At 40.4% G+C, this 19,325-nt stretch overlaps 1 protein-coding gene and 2 long non-coding RNA genes across 9 annotated transcripts in view; 2 read left to right on the plus strand and 1 right to left on the minus strand.

Annotated features, from left to right (window-relative positions):
- The window catches only part of LOC144315999 (uncharacterized), a 97,010-nt gene extending 82,094 nt beyond the window's left edge, over positions 1-14,916 (plus strand). The window contains exons 2-3 of the long non-coding RNA XR_013381744.1: positions 10,223-10,435; positions 12,324-14,916. This is a non-coding gene — a long non-coding RNA (uncharacterized LOC144315999). The remainder of the gene's footprint in view (positions 1-10,222; positions 10,436-12,323) is intronic.
- The window catches only part of SMYD3 (SET and MYND domain containing 3), a 792,487-nt gene that overhangs the window by 306,327 nt on the left and 466,835 nt on the right, over positions 1-19,325 (plus strand). The window lies entirely within an intron of this gene.
- On the minus strand, positions 5,902-12,989 carry LOC144316000 (uncharacterized). The gene is made up of 3 exons (XR_013381745.1): positions 12,344-12,989; positions 12,121-12,252; positions 5,902-8,601 (listed from the first exon to the last, which is right to left on the minus strand). It is a non-coding gene; the product is annotated as an uncharacterized LOC144316000 (long non-coding RNA).

A 19,325-nucleotide genomic window follows, 5' to 3' on the forward strand; every position in this document is an offset into this window, starting at 1 on the left:
CTAAAAAAAAAAAAAAAAAAAAAAAAGAATCCAGAGCTGTTTCTTACCTTAGAAAGGATATGGATTTGACCCATGAAAAGTATTCCTCCAGGGATGTTGAACGCTGTGGGGGAGTAACAGGGAAAGGGTCACTTTGGAAAACAGCTTCTTGACTCTGGGAACTTCGGTGGTGTCTTCCAGGTATAGGGTTTGAATCTGGTTGATGCGGCCAGTTTTATCTTTTTGTATGACTTGAAGCCCTTCATAATGGTGGGAGAACAGTGAGATGCACCAGCAGTTCTTCAGATTCCTTTTTGAGTAAAAGTGGTGAACAGTCTCATATAGAACATAGTGTAGGGCAGCACACAACAACGTTCTACTGGCAGTCACATGTCCATGAGGTCCAGCTGTTCAGCTAATGAGCTACCTGTCCGTGAAGCTGTGGCTTCTGTTTCTTCAGGTTTCACCTTTCTGTTTATGATGCAAGACTTGAATAGAGGAATTTCAGTGGGAAGGAGCAAAAAAAGAGGCTGAAATTGGGGAGGTGGAAGCGCTAGAGGAGCAAGAGATGGGGGAGGTGTGGGGGAAGGCCACGGCCACCAGAGAAAGGGGAAAGAAGGAGTTGCAAAGGAGTAGTGGTAGGGAGGAGTTGACAAGAAGGGCAGTGTTAGTGGCCACCAATCATGGATGTTTCTGAGTCTCAGAAGTTAATCTCTCTTTTCAGTTGGACTAATTGGTCAGTATTTGAGACAATTTGTTCAGGTTTCTCTTTCTGTTTCCTTCATTAGTAGGTTAAAATTGTGCTTTCTGTGAAGATCTCAAAGGATTATTTATGTTACTCAGAATACCACTGCGTTGTAAGCAAAGGTCATTATCTATACTTTATAAAGTGTAGAAATGAAAGTGCAAGGTGGTTAAGCTATTTATTGAGGGAAACCAGTGTGCTAGTGTTAGAATGCAGTTTTTCAGCTCTTTCTGACTTTCCTGCTTTCAATTGTGTGTGAGTATCTAGAGGATACATCTTGTAGACGACTTATGCTTGGCACACGGCTATCAGAAGTAATATCGTATCTCACTGATAGGTATTCTTCATCCTTTTGTACTCTTATTGGGGAGTGGATTCCAAACCAGACCATCCCAGTCTGTACATGTGTTTCATTATTCAGTAACTTTAATTCTCTTATAAATAAAATGATACAAATTAGGAAACTGTCCATACCCACAGGGAGCAGAGATTCTGAGATTTCATCTGTGTTGGTGTGTGGAGGGGATCTTTGGTTATCTAGAGTGCCATTCATGAAATGATAGAATTCATGTTATTCTTGAATTTCCTGAGTCCATTATGTGGTGAATAGAATGTCAGATGTACTGCTCCTGCTGAGCTCTCAGCCCTGGGGGCTGGAGAGAATGTGAGTTGTTCATTAATTTTGTAAACAGGCAGATATTTTACATCATAGCCACATGTAATTTGAAGGGCACATGTCTCTGCTTTCCACTAAAGTGGAGACCAGGGTCTCTGTTTTTATTTTGTAGCTTGATCAGTTTATCTCTAGGAGGAAAAGAAGGTAAAACCCATGTGATGTTCATACTACAGTAGAATATGTTCCTTGCATGGTATTTAGTTGCTTTTGTCACATCTCTTTACGGCTCCTTATATCACATGCTTTGTTTATGTCAGTTCTGGGGAGTATATGCAAAGGGTTTCTTGCTGGAAACTATATAGTGATTGCTGCCCATTCTCCTCTGCCCTTCTGGGTTCTAAAATCAGAGGCAAGCATCTGCATCATGACTTTGAGAGGAAGGTGTTAGATATTTAATATTCTTAAATAAATACAAAGGATTTTTTTATTAGATCTTCCTTACTTGGGGATATTCAAATTAAGAAAAAGTCTGCTTTCTGAAGAGGCCCTTAAAGAGACAGATAAGTTTTAAAGTATATTGTGCCTTTATTTACCTCAGCCTCCAAACGTGCTACGATACTGGACAGTTTTGGATTTCTGACACAGGTGGGTCTCCTGAAGGAAATTTCAGAGTTAAAAATAAAATCTCTTTGGTCATTTTCTTTTTAAAATGATATTAGGGAATCTGCTCATAATTTGGAAACCTAGAGAACCAGAACGGAAAGAATCAAGTGTTCAACTTGCTTACTCTTACTAATTATACCTCGGATTAACCAATAGTTGAAGAGAAAGTCTCTCTGTAGAGAAGTAGTTCAGGGAGCAGTTGAGGAAGGATTCAGAAGGGTCATATTTCATTATTTTGCAACCCTGATGAGTTGATAGGTCCAAGCAGTGAGCTGCCGGCATCACAATAGAAAGACAACTGAGATTGTATGTCTCCTGGTAAAGTATACAGCCTGTGAAATATTCTTGCTGAAATTTCAAAGTGTAATCTGCTCTGGCCTCTTTCTCTGGATACCGATTAACAGGAAGTACAGAGGACAGGGGAAGAGTGACTTAACATTATAGAGATACAATTAAAAAAAATCTAGATTGGGCAATTCTACAGGGCAAATAACTTTTCTCATTAGCAATAAAAAAAAAAACACAACTGAAGTAAAAAAGATGGAGGATGAAATCTATAAATTAAAAGGATTAAGAGATATGTCAACTAATACTCATATCTGGACCTCTTTTGGATACCAATTTATACAAACTGTAAAAAATCATAATACAATTGAGAGAAAGGCACAGTATCTGAATATTTGGTTATATTGAGGAATTCTTTTATTTTTTTTTTAAGATTTTATTTATTTATTCATGGGGGACACACAGAGAGAGGCAGAGACATAAGCAGAGGTAGAAGCAGGCTTCTCCCAGGGAGCCTGATGTGAGATTCCATCCTCGACCCCGAGATCACACCCTGAGCGAAAGGCTGACACTCAACCACTGAGCCACCCAGGTGTCCCATATTGAGGAATTCTTATTAATGTATTTAAGGAATTATTACATTGAAGTTTATAAAAATGAGCCCTGTAAAGAAACAGTTAGCCCTGTAAATATTGACAGATGAAATGTGATATCTGGGATTTGCTTCAAAATAATATAGGAAACTACTAATACAGGGTATAAATGAAGAAAGATTGGTCATCATTACTGAATCTGGAAGATGGGTACAAGGGGTATTCTCTCTATTGATGTATATGATTGAAATTGTCATCATAGAATGTTTCTTAAAAGGATTTTAGGTAAAGATAGGGAGGAGAGCTTTGGGTACAATGAAAAGAAAATTGAAAGAGAGGAAAAGAGATATAAAGTGCTTAGCATGGTACCTGATATGTTCTGTGTGTTGAGTACTTACTGGCTATAGTTATTTCCAAGTCTTGCATGCTCCTGTTCATTTACCTTTCCAATCCCTCATTTCCTTGTCTCAGCAGATATATGTGCACCTATGATGTGGCAAGCACTGAAACACTTCCATGAATGAAGTAATATGAGTAGAACTCATCACACATGAGTGGTATTTTTGTCCTGCACTCTTTTTACAGAGTCTTTGACCGTGTGTGAATAGCTCCCAGACTAGAGGGTTTAAAATGGCACTGTGTAGCATCATTCCTGGATTCGTTCAAGTTTTGTCTTTCACACTCTTCTCAGTGTAGCTCTAAACTGCTGCTGGTGCTTTGCTTTCTTCTTGAATCATTCAACTCTTAAAGGGTATGGTTGACACCTACTTGATTCCAGAAGGACCGTCTCTGATCCCTGGCATAGTTCATCCAAGTGATGGCCAGGTAAACAGCCATCCCCAGATTTATAGGTGAGATCCTCTGGGAAAGCTCCCTTTTCCGGCCATTTCACCTTAGGAAGTGTCTACATTCTGGAAGATTTTCCAATTACTATATCTAATTACAAGGAAGAATAAATTACTGAAGCAAGTTAAATTGTGTGTCACAACAGTAATTAACATTCAAATAGGAAACCGCTGCCATTTTTATAAACATCACTAAATGGAGGCAGCATCCCTTTTGAAAGCAGAAAGCAACAGTCTGGCATAAGGAGAGTTGATAGGTTGAGTGTTTAGAAAATCTGCGTGGTGGATGAGATTGATATCATTGGAGAGATCAGTTTTTGAATTGCCCCTTTAGGTTTTATCTAAATCCTCAGAAATAGCAAGCTTTCTGTGCATTTATCATCATCTATTTTCCCCTCCTGACCCCACATGTTTTTCCTATCTCTTTTTCTCCATATTTTCAAGTAGGAATGGACACCAGTCTGGTTATGAGACATTTTCTGGAGTAGGCTCTTCTTGGAAAGAGGCTTACAGCCTTTTCAGATTCCACTTTTCACTGATTTCATGCTCATTCTGTGCCCATTCAGTGCTCTACAGCCATGAAGATGTTTATTCGTCTTCTTTGTCATCTCTGATTTTATGTTGTCTTTTTGAGCTCTTCTGTAGATTGAACATACTTTTCTTGCTCGATATAACTTCCAGCCTGGCATTATCACATATAGTATTTAGTAATTTTTAATAGTAGTACTGAAGTGAACAACTCAAAAGGAAGAATGCCTTTCAAATTATAGGGTAATGGCACCCAGAACTAGTAATAAATGGTAATTAGATACTTTTATCCTCACTTGGTGAGTAGTGTGTGAGCAGTTAAAACTCAGCAAGGTTAGGGAAGATCATTTTAGCCTGCCATTGATGGCTGTGGTTATGAATTTTTTATTTTTTCAATAGTGAATTAAGTCTAGAATTTATTTAGACAATTGACACAGAGACTTTGGGTCAACTCTGCCCTTTGTAATGATGAATTGTGATGATTTTTGTTCCTGGTTTTGTAAATTTACAAAGTCCTAAACGAGGTGAGGACTGTGAGCAATAGGATCTAATTTAAGAAAGCAGTGAAGTTATAAATTCTGTTAATAACCCAGAGGTGGCCCTTAATATTCCCTGCACTTTGAAGAGAACAGCACATTAGCAGAGTGTATGAAGGTTTAAATCACTTTTTTCTTAATATCATAAATAGGTGTCTGCTGGTATGAAAATATTTGACCAACTCATGGGTATCAGCATAGATCTTTGTACCATCAGGTCAAAAGTGAATCACTCAAACCATAAGTCTGAAAAAATTTTAAATTTCTCTTCCTTTTACTTTTTATTAAGAGAGAACTACATTTCTACCAATTTGGTTATGGTATGGAGTTTGAGGATTTGTGCATTATGCATTATGTGTGTCTCTTATACATATGTTCTTTTGGCTCAGGAGTGGCTAATGTCATCACCTCAGGGGAAGAGCCAGCATTTACTAGTATGCTGGACAAAAGACAAATATAAGTGTTATTCTCCTTGCTTTGAAAATGTTTTCCAGTTGCTGATGATTTGATTGTATATGTCATTTTTGTTTTAAGGAACAAAATAAAAAAAAAAGGAACAAAATACTGTTTTCTCCGTATATCAGTTCAGTTTTACATTGTATGCTGTTTGTGCTGTTATTTGAATGTTTTCTCTCTCTGCCAAGGTCTCCGATGAGGCAGATATGGCCTCAAATTTTGGTTCTCTTTTTGGATCTGGGGCAATGGCAGGAGGTAGGAATGGTTTTTATTCCCTGGTACTCACCAGTGTGGTCAATGGAGACGAATTCTGTTTACTGCTCTTCAGTTTTGCAACTCCACATTTTGTTTCTGAGACTAGGTGTCATGTACGAATCAGAATTGACTTGTGGTCCCCAGGAAGGGGGCTCATGGTGGGACCTGGAGGAGGCCATGAAATGAGCACGAGAGTACTGGAACGGAATAAAGAGCGATCTCCTTACTGTTTTTGTGGAACTTTAGTTCAGATTGGAAGACTTGTTTCCCATTATCTTGTTGCTTTTGCATAAATATCCACTCTGAAAGAAACATGGAAGGCACAGGAACTTGGGTCAATAATAAATTGCTTTTCCTGGAGAACATATTTAAGGTAGGAAACTCCCTCAAATAAATCACATATTTTGAAGAAGGCTTTTATTCTGTGTTTTACACAGTATAGTACATTTGGAATCACGGCTAATTTTACTTGAAATGTATTTAAAAGCCCTCCTCAATGAATAGTTGGTAATTAGGTGATTGACATATTCTCCCACTTGACAATCACACACACCAGGAAATTGCCCTCTCTTTTCCAGGAGTATTTCCAATAAATGTTTGAAACTCCCTCGCATATGTTGTCGAGCAAAATTGTAAGGGACTGAAGGATACTTTATTTCCACAAATTGAGTGAATACTCATGCTGGAATGCCCTGTTGTCCTCCATAAGTGAAATACTTTGTGATGGCAAGTGTAGATCAACGTGAATAGTAAGAGAGGAATATTTAAAGTATTTTAATCCTTGGGTGGTGAGGGAGTTTTAAAGGTTTGTTTGTTTAATATGTGGGTAATTCTATGGCAAATCTCAAAGATCAAAGCAGTTATTCTACTTGACTGGTAAACACCGAGAGATACTTTTTGGTTGATTTTGTTTTGTTTTCTCTATTATTAGGAAAATACTAAGTTTATTTTCATAATTTATGTAAAAATCATCTTGAAAACTAGCTTTAATTTTTGGTGCAACAAAGGGATAGTTGACTGGTCACAAAATACTATCAGATAATTTTGTACACAATTTTATGAATAAAATCAAAGTTTATGTCTGTATTGCCAATAATCTCTTCTTCATGGGGCCACAAGGAAGCTACTCCATGAGCTATACTTCTGTCTTTTCCCTCCAATCCCATTTTTATTTGAATTGCAATTTACAATCAACTATATATATTTAGATAGAATTTGATAACATATAAATATTTTTTTAATTTTTTAAAAAGATTTTTTTTATTCATGAGAGACACAGAGAGGCAGAGGGAGAAGCAGGCTCCCTGCAGAGAGCCCAATGTGGGACTCAACCCCAGGATTCAAGGATCACGACCTGAGCCATAGGTAGAGAGGCTCAACCACTGAGCTACCCAGGTGCCCCTGATGACATTTGAATACTGATAGATATTCATGTAACCCCCATTCCCATCAGTCCATAAAATAATTCCATGAACTTAGAAAGGATTATAATACTTTAATTTATAATATTACGGAGTATTCCTTATTCCTTATTTTCAGAGCAGCAGAGAAGCACAGCTTAGTGATCAAAGAAAACCTCGTTTCGCTTTATTAGGTGCTTACCAGATGCAAGTATGATGGAGAAAGACAGATGTTTTATAATGAACAACTTAATAATTGCTGAGACTCCATTCTGTGCCAGGTGCTCCTTTAGCTCCTAGAATAGATGCCTGTCAAGTGTAAGGTGTTCATAAGTGACAACACTCCCTCCACCCAAAAACTAAAGTGTGATTAAAGTAAAATGATAGGCAAAGGCAAATCAAGCAAATTAAAACTAAAAGAGGGGCTCCTGGATGCTCAGTTGGTTAATCATCTGACTTCAGCTCAGGTCAGGGAAAACACAAAGATTTACAGACTGTAAACAATACAGGGGATCCCTGGGTAGCTCAGCAGTTTAGTGCCTGCCTTCAGCCTAGGGGGTGATCCAGGAGTCCTGGGATCTAGTCCCGTACCGGGCTCCCTGCATGGAGCCTGCTTCTCTCTCTCTCTCTCTCTCTCTTTCTCTGTGTCTCTCATGAATAAATAAATAAAATATTTAAAAACAAAACAAAATACAGATTAATTACAGAGGCGAACTGTGCTCACAGATGATAGAACTAAGCATTATAAAGATGATGGGCTTTCCAGACTAAATGGTTTTAAGGCATTGTCCCAGATATTTAGTGATCATTTGGAAGAATGAATAGACAAGATAGTATACTATACAATACGCACAGAATCCACAAAAAAGTACAGTTTTCCTATAAACTTATGGGAAAAAATTAACATTACTAATAGTCAAAGAAAGGCAAATAATGAGGTGCCATTTGACAGAAAGTAACAAGAATTGTTAATGTTCAAATGTTAGTAAGAATTTAGTAAGGCAGGTACTCCCATATTACTACTATTGTGTAAATTGATTTATTTTTTGGGACAAAGCAAACTTAGAAGTGTTTAAAAGAGTCTAAAATTGTTCATAATGCTCTTTGTCTGGTGAAAGTAGTAATTGCACTATTTTTTCCCTTTAGTAGCAAAGAGAAAAATTCAGCAAGGTGGAAGTGGATAAGTACATTTTATGTAAAACTGCAGAGAAGTTACTTGCAGCCATGAAGCATTTCTAATAATATAGGAAAATAACCATAGTGTGTTACTAGTTGAATGATATCTATAACATCATTGTGTTATTTTTAGTAGGGAAGATACCACAGTGTGTTAACTTCTTAGTTTTAAAATAATACAAAATATAGAAATATTGCCTTTGATAGGAAATATAACAAACATACTCCTTTTCTCAAGAGTCATAGTATATCATATTCCCTTTTTTCCTCTTGTTTTATTCTATGATTTCTATATTTTCTGTAATGGCCAGAGAACAAAATACAATATAGTTCTCAGAATCAAACTACCTCAAACATTTAGTTGTCACTACAGTTGGAAATCGTAATCTATGAAAAATGAGCTTATAGGCACATTTTAGATGTGAAGTTTCTTGCCAAGTCTTCAGATCTGGAACTCAAACTGGGATTCGCAGTGCTGTGCATTATAGAATTCTGCCTCTTAAACATCCTTCTTTAACTGTGATCTGGAACAAGAAAGAACATTTTGATGACTAATCCAGAACTTATTTCTATGTATTTCTTTTTCCAGGAACATGATTTTTTTTTAAGAGTAAATTCACTTAAGCTTCCCCATTTCATATATCACATTATTAGAGGTCTTTCAAAGAAAGTAAGTTTCGTTGTTTGTTTGTTTGCTGTGTAACACTTTCACTGATTTCCCGTGACTCTACTTGGTAAATTAACTTTGGCATTTTTCCTTTCAATTCACTTATTTCTGATCACTTCGTCTGTTCATTTTGTCCATTTGTTCCACTATTGAGAATAAACATGAACTTGCCCATGACTCCAGTTCCATGGCATCAATCCTTTGTAGAAGATGCATGGATTGCTATCCAAGTTAATTAGTATGTCAAGGTTTAAATTTGCTGGATGGAGGAGATTGGGGAGCGAAACCTAAGCTTTTAGGAAACCGAAGCTACCTAAAGAATTCAAGAGAAGAAAGGATTTCATTCCTTATTAAATTAATGCAAAATGACAGGAAACATTATGAGTATGAAATTGTGTATTATAACTTGGAAATTTAATTGAGCCTGAGTCCATTTTAGGTGATATTGAATCCCTAATTTGGAAGAGCCTTTATCTTTCAAGTATAGGATAGAATTGGAGAAGAGGCAGTGGATTGCTGTCATATGTTATCCTGAACCTCCTTTCCAAAGACTGTATGGAGGGAGCATAATGGCAGCAGCATAGACTGGGCTGAATGATAACTATGACTTTTGGGCCTGAGCAGGTGAATCGCCTGACATGATTGTTCTGCGTACAATTGGATTTTTTTCCGTATACAGAAAAAAATGGAGAGGGTCTTGATACTTTTCAACCATATACTATGATTTATTATCCTCACTCACAGTGACAGATGGGCATTTCAAAGAAATCACAATTATAAAATACAGCAGCCTGTAAACTTTCTTCATCTTTTTTCATTTCATGGAATGTATGATGGGGCAAAAGATTTGGTCCCGTGTAGTATATGTATTACCAAAATTTTTTCACAGATGTCAGTTCTGCCTTCTTGCCATAGTATAAGAATGCTTCCCCTGTGTTGTTGAAAAGCTACAAGGGACAATGTGTTATGTAGTGCTCTTCAGTATTTTGGGATCATTGTAGACTTAACATGGAGGCAAAATACTGTGACTTGCTCCCTGCAGTTCCTTTTCCTCCTGTGTGGCTGGGTCTGGCAGAAAGGTTCATCCACATCTCCCATTTCTATGGGAATACATATGTAATTTCATGGAGGTGCTTTCTCTGTAAACTTTATTGATTTTTTTTAAAAAATTGTGTTTATTTGGCAGAGAGAGAGAGCATGTGCATGTATGCATAAGCAATGGGAGCAGGAAAGGAAGAAGCAGGCTCCCTGTGGAGCAGGGTGGGGCTTGATTCCAGGACTCTGAGATCATGACCTGAGCTGAAGGCAGACACTTAACCAGCTGAACCATCCGGGCGCCCCTAAACTTTATTGATTTTTGAAACATTTTATAGCTTTTAACTTTTTGTCAGATTCTACTATAAGCCTATTATATTGATTAAATTATTTGATGTACCACGCATCCATGAAGTTTACTCTTAATACCTTCCTTTTTACAGATGAAGAGCTTGTGGCTCAGGGAGGTAACTTTGCCAAGCAACTGTGTTGTGGAGTGAACCCACCTGGCCTGGTTTCAGAGTACAACCTCTCAACTACTACATTGTTAACATCTTGCTTTGCATCTTGTCTCCTGAAGCAGGCTGTTCTGAGAGGAGTATCAGAGTGCCTTGCTTAAAAATAACTGAAACACAAACAACCCAACTAAAATATGGGTAAGGGGCTTAAATAGACATTTCTCTGGCATAGAGACATTCTCTGGCCAAGGAACACATGAAAAGGTACTCAACATCATTAATCATCAGGAAAATTCATGTCAAAACCACAGTGAGGTATCATTCAACATTCACTAGGATGGCTATACTAAAAAAAGAAGGAAAAAGAATGTGTTGGCAAGGATGTGAGAAATTAGAATTCTTGAACATTGCTGGTGGGGATGTACAGCCACTGTGGACAACAGTTCCTCAAAAAATTAAGCAGAGAATTACCATATGACTAAGTCGTTCTACTCCTATATATACAGTTGACCATTGAATAACAAGGATTTGAACTACCCAAGTCCACTTATATGTGTTTTTTTTTTTTTTCAAAAAGTACAGTATGGTAGATGTATTTTTCTCTCAAGAATTTAGCATTTTCTTTTCTCTAGCTTGCTTTTTTGTAAGAGTACAATATATAATACATGTAACATACAAAATGTGTTAATTGACTGTTCGCAGTAAGACTTCTGGTCAGTAGTAGGCTAGTAATAATTCAGTTTCTGGGGAGTCAAAAGTTATACACAGATTTTCAGTTGCACCTGGTTGTGAGGGGTGTTGGGTCTCCTACCACCCATGTTATTCAACAGTCAACTGTATATCCAAAGAATTGAAAGCCAATACTTAACAAATACACATATATATATATATATATATATATATATATATATATATATACACATTCATAGCAGTACTGTTCACAATAGTCCAAATATAGAAACAGCCCTAGAGTTCATTAACAGTTGAATGGATAAGCCAATTGTGTTGTATTCCTGAAATGGAATATTATTCAGCCATAAAAAAGAATGAAGTACTGATACATGCCACAACATGGAAGAATCTTGAGAATATAAGAAGCCAAACACAGAAGGCCATACTTCATGTTCCATTTATATGTAATATTCAAACAGACCATTCCATGCAGACAGAATTTAAATTAGTGGTTGCCAGTCTGAGGTTGAAGGAAGGGGAAGGGGGAGCTACTGCTTGATGGTTATAGGGTTTCCTTCTGAGGTGATAAAAATGTTTTAGAACTATGTAGAGGTGGTGATTATGCACCACCTCATTCACAACACTATGAATGTACTACATGCTACTGAATTGTTTTATGTATATATTTAATTTTAGCGGGAGAGAGAGAGCGAGCGAGAATGGGGATGGGGGAGGGAAGTCTTAAACAGGCTCCACATCCAGCGTGGAGCTCAGTGTGAGACTTGAACTCACAGCCCTGGGGTCATGACCTGTGTTAAAATCAAAAGTTGGCCACTTAACCAATAGAGCCATCCCGGTGCCCCTGAATTGTTCATTTAAAAATGGTTCATTTTTACGTGGGTTTTACCTCAATACAAAAATTTTAAAAATATATAAAATGGCTAAGCTATCCCTCATCCTCTAGCCTACAGTTATTGTCTCTGTCTTGGCTTTCATGGAGCACACATGTGCCACATGGCAGTAGCAGGTTCAGCAAGTGCTAGCATCAGCAAACATTACGCTGAGTACTTATCATGTACCTTGCACAAAGGTTGACGTGGTTCCTAGTCTCTAGGAACCTGCTGGCTCCAAGAATCAACAGAACAGAGGGACAGACAAAATATGAAGGCTCTGTGTTGATTGAGCAGACACTCAGTAAATAAAGGGCTTACATTTGGGTAAGCAGAGGGATAACATGTCTTTTCACACGATGAGTCGGGAGCAGGGAGTTGTCAGACTTGCCCACATGTTCAGACAGCGTTATGTTCTCTGTCTTCTGATTCGGGTTGGTTCTGTCACGCATCCTGGAACAGGTGATTCAGGTGAGGGAAACACTTGTGAAAGAGCCCTATACAAATTGTACCTTTTCTCTCAGTAAGCACGAAGGGGACCTACCAGTGTGGCCCTGTGGCACCCTTGCTCAGAAGATTCTTCCAGTGCGGCACAGGCCTTTGATGTTCTTGGGCTTTAAATAGATACTGGATTCATTTCTACTGTACCCCAGGGGAGCCAAAGGAAAAACAGATAAGTGTTTTCTTTAAAAAAAAAAAATAAAAGCTTGGGACAAAATGACATGGAGCAGTTGGCCTGAAGTCAAGTGACTGAGGTGTGAGTCCTGGAGGCTGAACCTGGTTGCCCAGAATTCCTCAACTCTTGCATTCAGACAGACATGCGCAGATGCCTTTGCTTTGATACAGTGCTCTGAGGTTACTGACCTGGGTGTTGATTTGGCAAGTCTCCATGTGCAGGTTTTTGCCCAGGCTCGAAGTGATACCCGGAAATATTTACTCAAAAATCTGTGAATCACTGTGCTGCTACCCAGGTGTTTCTTCACTGCCTAGTTGGACAAATTTTATATATTCCTGTGTGAAGCACATTCAATAATCAGACATAACCTACATTCCCCCTCCCAAACCACCCATTTACTTTTACCAGTTGTCAACCAACCTAACCCCAAATACCTGTCAACAGTTTCTGGGGGCCTCTTCCATTTGCACTGAGACTTGCCTGTGAATTTTCCTGGCCTTATGGCCATTTTGTAGGGGATTCTTCCAACTTTTAATGATCCCCTGCTCCCCACCGCAGCCCTGCCCCCACCCCACTCTGTTCCCCACCCCTGCCCCACACCCCATCCTACTCATGTTTCCTATCCCAGCCCTGTTGCCACCCACTCCTGCCCTCAGCAACATCTTTCTTCCTCCTATCTCTCAATACTCAGTGGAAACGGTATCTCTTCCTCCTCTCTAAATTCCATTCTCTTTTAATCTGTTAGGGACTTCACTCCACCAGTTGTCTTTTCTCCATTTTTGTCTCCTTTCAGCCTTTAAATGTGGTTACTTCTATTTTATTTGGGGAAGGAAGGGAAAGAAGAAAAACTCCTCTGCCAGACTTCTTTCTCTGTCTATCTTTGCTTCTTTTCTTGTTTCACAGTCAATATTGGAACAGGTTCACTCTCTCAGTCTTCACTTCCTTCTTGCTGGCTCATCTGAATATGTGGTCTGGTGTTCAGGTCCATATCTTGATCAGAACCACTCTGGTCTTCATGTTGCTGAATCCTGTGATATTGGCTCCTCTTCGAACTTGAGTTTATGACTGTGCCTATACAATGGGTGACTCCCTTCTCCGAACACACTGCTCCAGTGCTGAACCCTGGCTTGAGTGACACCATACTCTCCGTTAATGACACCACACCTGCCATATTTGTGACTCCCCCCCCCCACACACACACACTTTGTTCCCTATGTCTTCTCTGGGTGACCTCATTAATTCCTGAAGATTCATTTACCATCTGTGTGTGGCTGAATCCCAGATTTTGCTTATGTTTTAATTACCATTGTACCCTCTGAGCACCTAACACAGAACCTGATGCCCATCATGCATCCGGTTTGTTGTGAGTGAATGAATGAACCAATAGATAGATGTTTCTCTAAAAGCACTGATCATTCTCCTGAGGATGCTGTTGTTATTATTATTTATCAGTTGCGTACAAGAATATAAACTTCCCGTGACCAGAAACATTTGTTAATCTTGTTCCCTGCAAGGACAGTGCAGTTGCCCATGGCGGGTACTTACTTATGATGAGCAGATGAATGAGCAGGTCCCCGAGGAACATTCTTCTCTGGGCCTGGCTTCCTTCCTAAACTTTTCCCCATCCCTGTGCATTCTCTCTGGGCTTCTCTGGGAATTAGGGTTGTGGAACACATTTCCTCCCAGTCCCACCAGTGCTGCTCCTGCATATGCTAAGGAGAAAGTTAGAATCTTTTCTAAGAAATCTCCCTCACCTCCTGCCTTGGATTAAGCATCACAGGTTTGGCTTATGAGCTGGACCTGATAACACTTGAAAATGTCAGCTCTCCAAAGCATTCCGACTCTTGACAGCAGCCTTCTTTTTATACCTTCCTCCCTCAAGCCCTTTGCAAAGGGACCTGTTGGGAGAGAGCAGCTCCACACTAAGTGCACATTGACCCTGTTATGGGCTGACTGTGCTGGGTGGGGAGGAGGGTAGAGACGCAGCACAGAACTTGGACTGTACTCCCACAGTGCCTTCCCTCCTGAGTGTTACTTTTGTTAGGGGGATTCGGTTCTTTGGACTTCTTCCGGGTTGGTTTTTACCTTGGAGGTTCTGATTTTCCTTGGACCTGTCAGCCTTGCTGTGCCCTGCGGTCCCAAGGTGTGGCTGAACAGGATTTCCCTCGGCCCCATCCCCCGTGCAGGGAGCATGTGCAGTTGTGCACTCTGGGCCCCACAGCATTCAGGTCTCAGAAGTATTTTCTGTCCATCTCACCATTGTTTGTGATTGTGGGATTTTTTTGTTTTTGTTTTTGTTTTTGTTGCACTTGTTCCTTTATTATAAAGTGACAGCAGCTAAATATATTTATCAAGATGCTTGCATGTTCCCCTTTTAAAGAGCATCAAAATTAATAAACATTGAGCAGAGAAAAGCTAATCTGAATTTGTGTTTTTACTAAGAGCACTCTAATTAAACACAGGCTAAAAACAAATCAGCCAGGCTCTTTGCCTCTTGCAATATCTCAATTTTTCCCCATGCTAGTGGGCTGAGACCTGGTTGCCTTTATTTCCAGAGGGATACTGGTAAACAAAGGTTAGAATGGCCTTGTACGGAATATGTGTAAGCCTATAAAATACAAATATAAATTGGTTAAAGAGCAATAAAACTTCTTTCTAGTTCATGAATGCTTAGCAGCATTGTAAAGACATGAACATATTGTCCTATTTCAGTGAACTGCAGCCTTACCGCTTGATATGCTTCATTATTTTCAAGGTCATTTCTTTTTATAAAATCAGGGTGAGCTGGAAAATGTCAAGCAGCCTACAACTATAGAATGAACTCTGTTTTCATTGTCATTTTATAGTCACTTATGGTTTTGGTTTTGAGTTTCCAAGTTACGACTAGTCATTGGGAATAAAAATCACAATAATTTATAATACTAGGAACATGGCATACATTATTTCTCTAACCATGCATGTTCCAAAGATCTTTTCAAATGAAAAAGAATGGCAAAAAATAATTGATGTGTTCTGGGAGTATGAATATTTAAAGGATCAGGTTAACAATACGGATGAAGGTGATTAACTGTGCAATAGGTATCTACAGTAAAATAAGTGTAATTGAGGCATATAGCTGAAGGGATTACATACTTAGCCCCTAAGCCACGTAAGATGTATATTAAGTAAGCTCCTTGCACCCTACCATTTCCACAGAAAATAATTTTTCCTTGCATGAAGCAGATACCTAGGAATATAACATCTTCAATAAAAGTAATTGAAAAAAAGGTTGTAATTGTAACACTCGAGTGGTAAAGGTCCATTGTTCATGACATAGGTATATGGTACAGTTAATGTCTTTTTACAGGAATCCTGATATGGCAGGAATCTCTGCACATCTGGAATAACCCTCATACTTTATTGTGTTTGGGCATTTGAAGTGATTGTTAGCTAGGCATCCTAAGTAAGAAATCTTATCCCAGGATTCAGATTTTTCCTGCCACCAGCTGTTTGCAAATGCTAGTTATTTTTGTCATGATGAATGAAAACAAAGGACTCCTCATGTAAACTCAGATTCAGAGGTAATGCACCCAGAAATTCCAGATCCTCATAAACAGGAAATAAGAACTTGAAATGACTCAAGAGCATTCTTGGTCATTTTGTTAGTTTAAAAAGAATTAACTTGCCTTGAGTGGCAATCGTGTTCAGATCTGTTGGTGACAATATTCGGAAATGCTCAACTGTGGGTCTCCAGCCCAGGCTGTCCCAGAGGCAGTTCCAAGTGTCACCGTGCCAGGCTCTGACAGACTTCCCCAGAGTTGCCCTCGTTCTCGTGATGCTTATTCTTCTCATTCAGTCCAGAGTGTTCTCTTGGAGTAATTGAGGTAAGACTTGACCTTTCATATAGCCAACGTGGCCATGCTTCCTCCTCAGCTGGCAGTGACTTTGCTGTAGCATTGCTTCACTGTCAGGCTGCCTCTGCACTTCAGAAGCATCACTTCTGAATCAGACGTAGCCTGTTCTCTGACAGAGTCACCAAGGAAAAACTAACTTAGCTTCGCCAGCCAGATACATTGCAGCATGATTCCACCTCCTCACTTGTCCTGGGAGCTCCCGCGTCCTCCACACCATCCTTTTCTCTGGCCTCCAGGCTCCTTGAGGCTGCTTGCAGGCTTTTATCTCTGTTTTGTAATACTCATCTTCTCACACTTCACACACACACACACACACACACACACACGCACGCGCGCACCCTCTCTGTTGCTGGCAAGCTGGCAAACTCCGGCTTGTAAAGGGAGCCTCCCTTAATCCACATCCACTTCCACTGGCAAACCTCCCTCCCGATCCTGACGCAGAAGAGATTAGGTCCCCCTATTAAATTGTTACCCACTCCATAATACCCTGCCATTCTTCCTCACAAAACACTTATTGCAACTGTAATGTTTTAGATGTTTATCTGTGGATGGAATTCCACAAGGATAGCAGTAATGTGGCTTTCATCCGTTTGTGCATCTCCAGAGTTTAGCGCCGTGCTTCATGGATGAAGTGCATGATGCATATTTGTGGAGTGAAAGAACGTTAGCTTTTCACAAGCAGCGTTCATAGTTTCGATTTGAAGGCTGCTGTTGGCTTAACTAGTGAGGGTAGCATGAGAGTCAGGGTGGAGGCCAGAAGAGTTAGAGCGCTGTGTCGAAGGAAAAAGCAAGATGTGGGAAGATCTGTTCCCATTGAAATATACTCTTGGGCAGATCTGTGTTCAGTTATCTTTTTAGGCTTTGAAATAAAAGCTTTTAGGTCAAGAATTTATGGAATAGTTACTACATTGTAGGCACAGTACTAGGTTCTATGGACATGTGTTGGGGAGACATGTCAATCAGTGAGGATGCTGGAGCACTCTGTGCTGGGATAGAGTATACTTGGCTTGGCAGGGAGCATGGAGGAGGCCATCAGAATGGCATGTGGAAGCAGGGGAGGCTTCTGGAGGCCATGATGCCTGAGGTGCTTTCTGAAGTCCTCATAGTTTGGTGGGCACAGATGTGGCATGGAAAAGAGCACAGCTGTACAAAGGCGAGGAGAGGAACATTGTGGCACATGGAGCCACGCTGGTCTATCTTACTGGTGCTCAGGGCCACAGGGTGAGACTGGGCTGTAGGCAGGGGCCCCTCACCGACACTTAACACATAGAGGAATTTGGAGCTCACAGGGAAAGCCACTGGGCTCCAGAGAAGAGATGTCTTGGGGAACACAGACCCTTTAGCTGCAGTGAACTGTACCAGGTGTGCCCTGGCAGCTGCATTGGCCTTTGCAGGTCACTCTGCTTGGAGGGGTTGGGTGGGGGAAAGGGGGTGTCAAGGAGGGACAGGAGGGAAGTGGTTCCCTAAAACAGTTGCTGGAATGCTGTTCTGGTCTGGTATTTTCTTTGCCTTGCTGTGCAGGGCAGTACCATTGAGGGTGAGTGCAGTAAGCAAATAGCTCCGCCTTAGGTCTGACTCCACCCTGGAGAACACCCGAGGAGCTCTGTAGGCCCTGCTCAGATTCTTCCAGACTCACCATCCCCCTTTAATCTGCCCAGATTTTAAAATCCTGGCTCACTTCTGGGCATGATCTCTGAGCAGGTCTCACTGCCAGCCCATAGGCGTCTGCTGGGGAATGTCATCCATCTGCCCTCAGATGGGAAGCTGGACATGCTGGAATCATCGGAGATACCATGTGAGGTTAGGCCACAGCTGCCCTCCCAGCCCCCTGCCTCCTCCATTTTCCTTGGCCTCTTTATTCTCTGATTCTTTGGGAAACTCAATTACCTTTACTTCATTATGCAGAGCAATTTAACTCTCAAACGTCCTTAGGCTCTGGGCTCACCTTTGCAAATCCGGAAGCTCATTAATGTTTCCCAGCACTGAAGAACTGGCAGGAGCTTTGAAATTTCTGCCTTCTTTTCTTCCACCCCAGGTATCTCAGAGTGAAAAGCAGCAGTGTAGAGATTTATTTTCCCACTAATATGAGTTTCACACCTCCAAACCTCAATGTCAGAAAGAGATAGTCAGTTCCAATTTTCAGATTTTTTTTTCCTTTTCGTGCATATTTAGATAGGTAGAGAATCACACGGAATCCCTCTATCTAGAATTCCAAAATTCCAAATAAATGAAAATATCTAAAAAAATAAAGAAGCCCTTTTCTGAAGTGTTAGTGAAGAGGAGAGCACGTAATGACAGGAATGGATCTGGAAGAATGAATTCTGTTGGTTCACTATTGAGAGGCTCATGGTTGAAGCAGAGCAATGAAGGCAGCGGGGTTAGTAGCTTGAATTTAAGAGTCGAATCCCCCCGTCCCCTCCGCCCAGGTTAGAATTGCGTCTCCTCTCCCTCCTAACTTTGAATTTGGGCTAGTCCCGTAACTGAAGCGCTTGCTTGCTTATTTGTACAATGAAGGTAGTCCCCATCCCGGGGCTGCGCGGGACATTTAAATGAGGTATGAAAAGTGCTCGTGGGTACCGACCAACTGATTGCGCTAGTGGATTCCGGAGCCCTGCTCTCGGTGTTCTTGGCAGTACAGGCTGTTCTTCTGTTTTACCAGCCAGCCCTGTTGTCACGTCATGGACTTCGCACTTGGCCTTTGCCCTGTCTGAGATGCCTCAGCACGCATGCTCTGCACAGACCTATGCCCGTTTAAGCTTTCTTCCTCCTGACTGAATTCCAGGGTTTTGTGTGGAGTGGGCTGCAAAAGGCCCATGCCCGTTCAAAGCACACAGCCTTCCAAGCTGCTTTACAGTAGCTGTGGGACAGTGTTCAGAGCAGACATAGGTGGGGCTTTATGGTCAGGGCTTCTGGAAAAGCTACTATTTTCTGAAGTAGAGGGACTGACTAGCCTGGCT

This window comes from Canis aureus, chromosome 6 (genome assembly GCF_053574225.1).
Source record: "Canis aureus isolate CA01 chromosome 6, VMU_Caureus_v.1.0, whole genome shotgun sequence".
Classification (NCBI taxonomy): domain Eukaryota; kingdom Metazoa; phylum Chordata; class Mammalia; order Carnivora; family Canidae; genus Canis; species Canis aureus.